Below are 11,270 nucleotides of genomic sequence, written 5' to 3'. Positions count from 1 at the left end.
ATATAAAAAAAAAATATCTATTCTAGAATAAATCTTATGGACTGAATAAAAAAATTTATAGTCTCTATCAGATGGGTTCAAAAGTCTCTAAATATCTGTAAGACCAAGATTTTTACACATCCTGTGAAGTGTCAGTGTTGCTCTAGGGGGCTTACACACTTTTGCTTCACTATGATCAAGGACTGAGTCCATCAATAGATTAAAGTCTCCTCCCAATATTATATCATGAGGGGTGTCAGCGGCTTGCAACATCCCTTCAAGATCTATAAAAAAGCCCTGATCATCAGCATTATGTGTGTAAATATTAGCCAAAATCAACCTTTGCCCCTGAATTTCTGCTAAAACAATAATGATTCTTCCTAATTTATCTTTCATCTGTTTGAAACATTTGAATTGTAGATGCTTACTTATCAATGTAATGACTCCCCTGCTCTTACTTGAGCCAGCACTAAAGAAAACATGTCCACCCCATATCTTCCCAAATTTTTCAGCTTACTGTGGGGAAAGATGCATTTCGTGAAGAAACACTATATCAAATTTCTTACCTTTAAGAAAAGAAATAACCTTCCTTCTTTTTATGGAGTGCCCCAACCCATTCACATTCCACGTAGAGAGAGATACTCCACTCATATTAACATCTGACATTTTGAAATATCAGAAAAATATATTGTGTGTCAAAATTAAAATAATAAAGACCACATTCCAACATTAGTGCAACAGTCAAACCCCAAACTTCCCCTCGAACCAAACAAACAGAAAAAAGAAAAATGTGCACATTAACGCTGCGCACGTCCATCCCTCTAAACTCAAAATGTCCATGTACGCCTACGAGAGTCCCCGCGACAACTTTGCCATCGGAATACTCAAGTCCAGTGCTTCAATACAAATTCTGCGAGACAGAATTACATGACAGAAAATAATCTATAAAACAAACTCCAGCCAATAGGCAGAATAAACACAAAGAATGTGAAGATTCATTCACAAAACTGTATCGAAGGTGTGTTCCTCCACAAAACAAACTCCAGCCGCTATCAGAACAAAAAAAAAAAAAAAAAATCCATTCAGTTCCCTCGGACAGTCAAACGAATGTTCAGTGAGTCGGCTGTTCATGAGTGCAGCAGATGACTTAATCCTTCCAATGTCCTACAAAAAATACTCCACAAAACAAACTCCAGCCAACAGGAGGCACAAGCACAAAGAACAGGCAGACTCATCCACAACTGTCCCGAAGGAGTGTTACTCCACAAAACAAACTCCAGCTGCCAGGCGGAACCAGCACAAAAAGAAACAAAACAGGCAACCAGTTTCCTCGGATGGACAAGTATATGTTCAGCGAGACAGGCTCACATGGAGGCACGTGAAAAACACACCATGACTTCCTCAGTCCTTTGATTTTATGAAAGACTTCCCTTGTTGTGGGCATGTAAATATTTTGCGGCCATCCTTAGTATCTGTGGCAGCGGGGGCGTGGTCAAGCGTCCGTCAGGAGAGAGAGAAAGCGGTAAGGGCGCTCGCACCTGAGCTAGATTATGTGTAACACCTGTCTCTAATTCCAGTGAGCATGGGGAGAGCGGCATATAAGCAGCCACGCCACCAGCAGAGGAGAGAGAGAGTTTGGCACAAGGAAGGCCACGGTGCTCCTGAAGCTGTTACATTCCTTCTTTTGTATTTGTGAAGCTGATGTGTTTAAGTAACTACGTACCTATGAAAGCTGATGTGTTTAAGTAACTACGTGCCTGTGAAGCTGATGAGTTTGTGAAGTTGTAAAGCACTGAAGTGGCTGATTAAAAGTCTTACCTGAGCCTGGAAAACCCGCTTCCCTGTGTTCTCCTTCCCTTCTGCTGTGAAGTTGTTACACTGGTGCTGAAACCCGGGAGATCTGAAGTATGCCCCATGGAGTCCTCGCAGTTGGCCGAGATCCTCAAGTCTCTCGCCAGCCTACACCAGTCGCACCAACAATCCCTGCTTGAACTGCATCAAGACCAAGACCACCGGATTTTTGAGATCCTACGAGCTCAAGCAGAGGACCGGCATGCAATCCGGCGCCTCCTCAGTCAGGAGAGAGCCCCGGCTGCGACCTCGGACAACTACAGCCCCCTGCCCCCACCCACACTTCTAAAGATGGGGGCGGAAGACGACCTGGAAGCCTTCCTCGACTTGTTCGAAAGGACCGCCAAAATCTGGCTGCGAGATCAGTGGGCGGCCCGGCTTCTCCCATTGCTGTCCGGGGAAGCCCAGTTTGCGGCACAACAACACATAACCTCCTGGCCTACGAAGACCTGAAGAAGTCCATCCTGCAGCGGGTTGGTCGTAGCCCAGAGCAGTGCCGGCAGCTCTTCCGATCCATGAAGGTGGAGAAGACCGACAGCCCGTTAGCTTTTACCCAACAGGTAAACTCGCGGGAGTTGTCGACCAGGTGGTACTGGAGCAGCTAATCCATCGACTGCCAAGAGGAACGGTGGAGTGGGTCCAGTGCCACTGCCCAGCATCACTGGAGGAAGTCGTTTGACTGGCGGAGGACCATTTGGCAGTTTACCAGAGGGCGGAAGAGCCCTCCCACTCTCTCGCCCCCTCCCCTATGTTTTCCCCTATCTCTTCCCCCTCCCCTCTTCTCTCTCACTCTGCTCTCTCCCCAGAGCCCGTTCCTGCCCCGCGGAGGCGAGGAGTCCTGCCACCAAAGCCAGTTCCCCACGTGCAGGGTTTCCCGTCGCCCACAGCAGCAACAGTGCCCTGACACTCTGCAGGCTGCCCCCGATCGGGCCGGAGTGTACCAGATACTGGTAAGTGTCAAGGGGGGTACTCACCAAGCATTGGTGGACACGGGTTGTAATCAAACCACTATCCACCAATGCTTGGTTCAACGCAAGGCTTTGGGCACAGCTAAAACAGTGAGGGTGAAGTGTGTGCATGGGGATATTCACAGCTTCCCTGTGGTGACCCTTGTTATTAAATTTCAGGGAACAAAACATAGAGTGGAGGCCGCGGTTAGTTCCCGCCTCACCCATCCGCTGATTTTGGGGACTAATTGGCCTGAGTTTAGAAATGTATTAAAGGGAATATGCACGGATTGGTCCTACACTAAAGCCATGAGATGTGAGATATGCGATGCTCTGGCAGGGGAGGAGGAGCCAGGACCGTCTTCGTCTACTCCACATCAGGATGACGTGAGGGGGGGAGAGGCTGCAGCCCCTCCCATCCTCGGGGGATTTTCCGAAGGGGATTTCCCTTTGGAACAGTCACGAGACAAAACACTCAAGCACGCCTTTGACCAAGTGAGAGTGATCGATGGTCAACAACTCCAGCCGGGTGTCTCCCTTTTATATACTTATTTTGCAATTATAAACGAGCGGTTGTATGGAGTGACGCAGGATGCTCATACAAAGGATGATAGAACCCAGCTCTTAATACCACGGAGCCGTCGGGAAATGGTGTTCCAGGCGGCTCATTATAATCCCATGGCGGGTCATCTAGGGGAAAGAAAAACACTGAACCATCTAATAGCCCGTTTTTATTGGCCGGGCATTGGCGGCGATGTCCCCAGGTGGTGTGCGGCATGCCGCGAATGCCAGCTGGTGAATCCACCGGCCACCCCAAAAGTGCCATTGCGCCCTCTTCCGCTGATCGAAGTCCCCTTCGAGAGAATTGGAATGGACTTCGTCAGGCCATTAGAGCGGTCAGCACGCGGACATCACTTTGTATTGGTCCTAGTGGACTATGCAATGTGATATCCGGAAGCAGTGCCTCTGTGCAACATCTCAGCATGCAGTGTTGCGGAGGCACTCTTCAAAATAATCTCCCGGGTGGGGATTCCGAAAGAAATCCTCACCAATCGAGGCACAACCTTTATGTCACGAACACTAAGCGACCTTTACGAATTATTGGACATTAAATCAATCCGTACCAGCGTCTACCATTCACAAACAGATGGCCTGGTGGAGCGATTTAATAAAACCCTTAAAAATATGATTCGTAATTTGTACATGAGGATGCTAGAAATTGGGACAAATGGCTCGATCCCCTGTTATTCACAGTACGAGAGGTTCCACAAGCCTCCACGGGGTTTTCCCCATTCGAGCTACTATATGGGCAGCGCCTGCGTGGCGTGCTTGATGTTATGCTCGAAGCTTGGGAGGAGGGACCTTCAAACAGCAAGAATGAAATTCAATACATTCTTGATCTTAGAGCAAAACTCCACACCTTGGGGCAACTAACACAGGAGAATTTGCTCCAAGCTCAAGAACGACAGCGCTGACTGTATTACAGGGGAACTTGGCTGCGGGAATTTGCACCAGGAGATAAGGTACTCGTATTACTTCCTACATCGAGCTCCAAATTACTCGCCAAGTGGAAAGGACCCTTTGAGGTCACATGACGAGTGGGGGATCTCGATTATGAGGTAAAGCAAAACGATAGAGGGGGCGCACGTCAAATATACCACCTCAATCTCCTGAAATTGTGGAGTGAGGCGGTCCCTGTGACGTTGGCTACGGTAGTCCCGGAGAGGGCGGAGCTCGGGCCAGAGGTGAATACAAAACACAATAATTTCACCCCGGTCACTTGCGGAGACCACCTCTCACCGTATGAACTTGCAGAGGTTGCCAAGTTGCAGAAGGAGTTTGCAGACATGTTTTCCCCTCTACCGGTTCGCAAGAACCTCATACAGCACCACATCGAGACCGAGCCGGGGGTGGTGGTACGTAGCCAACCCTACCAATTTCCCGAGCTCAAAAAGAAAATTGTCCGGGAAGAATTGGTTGCTATGCTCAATATGTTGGTAATAAAGGAATCCCACAGCGATTGGTTCAGCCCAGTTGTTCTAGTTCCTAAGAGCGACGGGTCTGTAAGATTCTGTGTGGATTATAGAAAAATCAACACTGTATCTAAATTTGACGCATACCCAATGCCTCGCGTTGATGAGTTGCTTGATCGGTTGGGCACTGCTCAATTTTATTCGACACTGGATTTGACAAAGGGCTATTGGCAGATCCCTTTGACACCAATTTCCCGTGAAAAAACAACCTTCTCCATGCCGTTTGGATTACACCAATTTGTGACGCTTCCGTTCGTCTTGTTTGGAGCCCTGGCTACATTTCAGCGTCTCATGGACCGAATCCTCAGACCGCATTCGGCTGCGACACATGCAGCATCTGAGGGCAGTTCTGAGATTGCTGAGACGAGCGGGACTCACAGCAAACCCCAAGAAGTGCGCGATTGGGCGTGTGGAGGTATGGTATCTGGGGTTCCACTTAGGCCACGGGCAGGTGCGTCCCCAAATTGACAAGACTGTGGCGATTGTGTCCTGCCCGAGGCCCAAGACCAAAAAGGGGGTGAGACAGTTCCTGGGGCTGGCTGGCTATTATAGGAGATTCATGCATAAATATTAGGATGTCACCAGCCCCCTGACTGATCTCACTAAAAAGGGAGCTTTGACATTGGTCTTATTCATGAAAAAGGTCAATGAAACTATAGTACATTTTAATTTAATCATTCAGTTAGTCTATTTTGATGATTGCATTAACATGTATGCAATATGCAATGATCTAAAAATGACAATGTGTAATCAATGTGCTATGAATAACTGCATTATGAATGTTATTCAATATGTTAGATATGTAATCATTCATTTATTGATTAATTATCATTTACTCAGTTTAATAATCAAAGAGCAAATCAATGGAAAAAGGCTCTAGGGAGAACTGCAGTCTCTGTGTCTCTTTGTAAGGCCCTTTCTGTGAATGTTTTATAATAGAATAGAGTCAGACAATGCATGATTTGTCTGTGTCAAGGAATAATAAGTTAATGCTTTTAATAGAACAGAGTCCGACAATGCATGATTTGATGCAGACAATTTGTGGAACAGGGAGTACTGGGGTGAACCGAGGAGCATGCATCAAGAGAAATAGGGAGTACTAGGGTGAATAGAGATGCATGCATCAAGAGGAAGTCTCAAGGATAAAAAAACACCACCTGTGGCATCACACACACACTTCTTCTCACAGGGATGTGTTGTGTGTGACCAATAAACTGAAATAAGTGAAATCATTTAATATTCTTTTCAAATTAATGCAGAAAGTAATGATTGTTAGTTAATATAAAATATGTAACCATATGAAGTGATTACAGTGTGTTTTATGCATATAAATTAAAATAGTTATGCTTTTGTCACCACTGAAGTAAGTTAAGCCAGGATGTCCTGTTAGAAGGAGTGATGACGTAAATAATCAAGGCATAAGATTTTATTGGTTGATATTATTGGATGATATTATTGGATGATATCATGAGGTCATTTTTGGATGAAGAGGCCATCTTCAAAGAGAACAGAAACTGTATAAAAAAGGCATGTTCTAAAATTTAACTTCAGATGCTCCATGGACCATCTCGGCTTTGTTACTTTGTTATAAAAGTCTATTTTTGGAATCAGAAACTTTGTGAATCCTAGAAGTTTTTGACTCGACTACTCTTCGAATGCTGTTCTGAAGAATCTGCTATGACAAAACCAGAATGGTTTTTGTTTGAACTTTTCCATGGATTTGAGTGGGTTGTTGTTGTAAATAAATTGATTGTGAATCTCTTGAAATTGTCTGCTTGCAAAGCCACATATGTGTAGTTTCAGGGACAACTCAAAATCTTCTTTTAGCCCAGGATCTTCATGAGCCTTCAGTTTCTCATCAGTCATGTTAAGAATTTTCCAGACATATATGTCATCGTAATCATCCTTACTTGCCCTCTTTTTCTGTACAAATTCCTGACAATCAGCAATAAGGTTGTCTGACATCTGTTGAGCCATCCTGTTCCAATTACCATAAAAATACTTGGTCATAAAGTTGCCTTTGGAGACATCAAATGTTTTATTGCCACATGTATTTAAATCCTTTACTTTATCTACACTTTGAGCCACTGAACTTCCTCTAGGTTCAAGATTTTTCCTTAGCTGATAGAAAACACTTGTTGTGATATCTTGTCGTTGGAACCCTGTATATGACATTTTCTTCACAGTCTCTTGCCACATTTTTTAAAATGCTTCCTCCAGCACAGAATCTGACATTTCTGACTTTTTCTCATGGCAATCTTTCAGCAAATCTAGCAATCTCTTCTCCATTGTATTCATGCATGTCGTTTTGATGCTTTCTACCTTAATCATTCCATTTTGACGAGAGAGAGCTGCATCCAGTTTGCATTTGATAGAATTTGAAAGCTCTACCCTCAAACACTTGGCACAGTATATAAAGTCTTGTCGATAACGTTCAACATGACCCTCTCCTTGTTCATAATAAGATTCAATCTTGTCTATAATTTATTTTTCTCCTTTTGAAAGCTTAGCTTCTGCAACTTTTTGCAGCTGACAGTGGATATCTGCAATGTTGCACTTCTCAGAGATTTCAAATTTTCCATGGTTTAGGATTTTTGCCCTATGCCCATGCCCATGCCCATGGCCCATGCCCATGCATGCATTTGTTTTCTCAGTGACCAATCCTGTTTGTTGTACACGGTGTCCAGTTTCATGTATGCATCAGCCACAAGGCTATTTCTGAAGCTAAAGATTAATTTCTCAAATTTCACAGAATCCCAGAGGCTTTTCGTCCATTTAAGAAATTGATCAAAATCGCTGACATTGTAACATCTAAAGATCTTCATGATGTTTTTTGGGAGCATACACAGACTCACTATAGCCGATAATCAGTGGTGCCATTGGGGGGTTTCCATGCCACAATCCAGGAACATAGTGGTCACCGGTATCTGTGTCATATTGCATCACATCTGTAAATTTCTTGTATTCCAGTTTGTTCTCCATTTTGGCTGCAGCTTGAGTCTTTTCATCCAGTTGGTCCAAGAAAACTTTACGGTCTCTCATGTTTGAATCATGGGCTGAGACATCAGCAACATTCTGGTGTACAAATAAACACGTGTTTTTTACCTATTTCCTTCATCCTGAGGAAGGCATGAACAATGATCTGTAAAATGTCTTTAATCTCTGTGGAGTTCTCCATGACGATGTTGATGATTGTTACATCACTCAATTCAACGACAAGAGTTGCTAATTCATTGTCATGCTCATAGCTGTTATCTAGTTGTGCTAGCTCAGAGGAACACTCTGTATAATCTATATCCTGCAACACCTCGACAGACCTGGGACTTATGCAAGAATCCTATTTGTGGACTTCAGTTCAGCCTTCAATACCACCATGTCTGATCTTCTCTCAACCAAACTGACCCAGCTCTCTGTGCCCACTCCCAGAATAATGATAAGAGAGTCCTGGTGTTGTTGCTTCATGTCTGTGATGTGATCAGCCAGCTGTTAGAACGCTGCGTTCATGAATGCTTGTGGCGTGATATAAACACTCACCAGAATAAGGAAAACTTCCATGGTGAGTAGAAAGGGTGCCTCTAAATTAGGACAGCACATCTTCTTCAATGCTGTTACATCTGTACACCAACTTTAGTTGATGTAAAAGCATGTCCACCGCCTCTCGTTTTCCCTGATAACTCCACGGTGCGATCTGCTCTGAACAGCTGAAAGCCTGGCAGATGTAACACGCTGTCTGGGATGGCTTCACTCAGTCAGGTTTCTGTGAACACAGAGCAGCAGAGTTAGAAAAGTCCTTATTTGTTTGAGTAAACAGAAGCAGTTCGTCTGTTTTGTTGGCGAGGGAGCAGACATTCGCCAGATGAATACTCAGCAGCGGAGTCCTAAAGTCACGTTGACGAAGCTTCACAAGCGTGCCAGCTCACTTCCCTCGCATGTGTCTTTAGAGCACCGCTCCGCCTCCAACTATGATGTCTAATAAAACATCAGAATAATCAATCACCAGAAAAAAAATTATCAGGTATGCTCTGCCGAATATTCAGCAGTTCATCCCTGGTGTAACTGATCGGGAAAAAAAACATGATAAACAAACAAAAGTAACAAAAATGCTAGAGAGCTCCACACCGAAGCAGCTATCTGTGGCGCCATCTTATTGTTTATTGATTTCTGGTGTAGATACTGCACTGATAAAGTAGTTCATCATAGTTGATGTTTTTTATCTGTGTTGGGCCTCATGTATTCAGATAGAAGACAAAGGCAGGCATAACACAGTCGTAAAAACCTAACTCAAGCCCCCACATTCCAAGTCGTAAATTATACTGATAAAAATCGCACCAAAATCAAACAAAGGGAGTCCAAAAAAGACTACAAATCCCATGAAGCCTTGCTCACTAAAGGATCGAACTCTCAACTCCTATTGGATGAGGCACACAACAGAACGTCCCTCAAACATGACATCATCAGGAGTTGAAATACCTCTAAAATGCTAACTTGCCAACAGCTCTCAGTTCCCGATGTCATAGTTCTGCTCTGTCAGGGAGAGTTTCCTGGAGAAGAAGGCACATGGATGAAGTAGCGGTGGTTTCCCCTGCTGCTGAGACAAGACTGCTCCTACGCCGCTGGTGGAGGCATCTACCTCAACGATAAATGGTTTATTTGGATCAGGGTGTACAAGGAGTGGAGCAGAGGTGAAGGCATCTTTCAGGAGTTGGAAGGCGTGTGAAGCTTCGGAGGTCCAGGAGAGAGATTTGGGTTTGGATCAGAGAAGAGAGGTCAGCGGGGATGTGAGGGTACTGTAGTTCATGATGAAGCGGCAGTAGAAGTTGGCAAATCCTAGGAATCGCTGGAGCTCCTTGATGGTGGTTGGAGTGGGCCAGGATTGTACCACTGTTATCTTCCCCTCGTCCATCCGAATGCCTTCCGGGCTGATGATGTAGCCAAGGAACTGGAGGGATGTCTGGTGGAAATAACACTTCTCAGCCTTGAGGTACAGGTGGTATTCCCTCAGCTTTTCCAACACAAGCGCTACATGATGACGATGGTCGGTCATGTTCCGAGAGTACACCAGTATGTCATCAATGTAGACGAGGATGAATCGTTGGAGATACTCACGGAACAGCTCATTCATGAAGCCTTGGAACATGGAGGGGGCGTTTACCAGGCCATATGGCATCACCCGGTACTCGTAGTGGCCTGTAGGAGTCACGAAGGCTGTCTTCCACTCGTCTCCTCTCCGTATTCAAATGAGGTTGTAAGTGCTGCGAAGGTCCAGCTTGGTGAAAACAGTGGCTCCTCTCAACAGTTCCAAGGCAGCTGAGACGAGGGGAAGTGGATACCGTAACTTCACCGTAATCCTGCGGTAATCAATACAAGGGCATAGGCCTCCGTCCTTCTTAGCCACAAAGAAGAAACTCGAAGCAGCAGGGGAAGTGGAAGTTCGGATGTAACCTTGGCTGAGAGCCTCCTTGATATGGCAGGGAAAAACTGAGGCCCCCATTTCAGGACATCGCCGGAAACCTAGGAGATGACTGGAACCAGAACCAGTAGGGTGATGTCTTCATTATGCAGCCACCCCACTTGGAGTCTTACAGGACCCACGAAATGATGAATAAAATCTCTTCCTAAGGGCTTGCCAATTATGGAGTGGATTTGAAGCTTGTGTTCACAGGTTCGTTTTTGAAGCTGGAGTTGGTGACAGAGCGCATCTGAGATGAAATTGCCGGCTGAGCCTGAGTCAAGTAGTGCGGATACTGAAAGAGAGATATCAGGAGTTGTAAGCATTACACAGGTTACTAAAGGAGAAGTACTGACCATAGTTGTGGTCTGGTGGCTCAACTGAGGACGGGGAGGTTGAGTGGGACATGCAGAGATTACATGTCCCTTACCACCACAGTACAGGCACAGACCCTGGCTCAGCCAGCGTTGGTGCTCTACAGTGGAAAGACGAAAAGCATCCATCTGCATGGGCTCGCTGCTAGGTTCTGGAGAGTGGAGAGGGGACCTCAGTGAAGGGAAAGGCGGGGACTGCAAGGTGGATAATTCATTGAGGCAGCTCTTCATCCGGTTGGCTACTCTGATGGAGAATTGAATGAAGCGCTCCAGCCCCATGGTGTTGTCGCATGATGAGAGATGCAGCCGCAGCTTGGGATCGAGTCCATGGCAATAAGTGGTCAGTAGAGCGGACTCATTCCAGCCACTAGATGCTGCCAGAGTACGGAACTTTAGAGCATAGTCATTAATAGAGGACTGACCTTGACGAAGTTTGAGAAGCTGTTCAGCAGCTGATGTGTCACCCTCAGAACTTCCAAACACCTCCTTAAAGTGCAGAACGAAGCTATCAAAAGACTGTATTACTGGACTTTTCTGTTCCCAGAGTGAATCGGCCCACTGAAGTGCTCTTCCAGACAGCAAGGAGATGATGTAGGCCACCTTCGACCGCTCAGTGGGGAATCGATGTGGCTGCATC

At 45.5% G+C, this 11,270-nt stretch overlaps 1 pseudogene; it reads right to left on the bottom strand.

The window, feature by feature from the left end:
* Positions 1-7,395: 7,395 nt before the first annotated feature.
* Positions 7,396-10,301, bottom strand: LOC127433215 (interferon-induced very large GTPase 1-like; annotated as a pseudogene).
* Between the last annotated feature and the right edge of the window lie 969 nt (positions 10,302-11,270).

Source organism: Myxocyprinus asiaticus, chromosome 43 (genome assembly GCF_019703515.2).
Source record: "Myxocyprinus asiaticus isolate MX2 ecotype Aquarium Trade chromosome 43, UBuf_Myxa_2, whole genome shotgun sequence".
Taxonomy (NCBI): domain Eukaryota; kingdom Metazoa; phylum Chordata; class Actinopteri; order Cypriniformes; family Catostomidae; genus Myxocyprinus; species Myxocyprinus asiaticus.
This window is presented reverse-complemented; position numbering and strand designations above follow the sequence as displayed.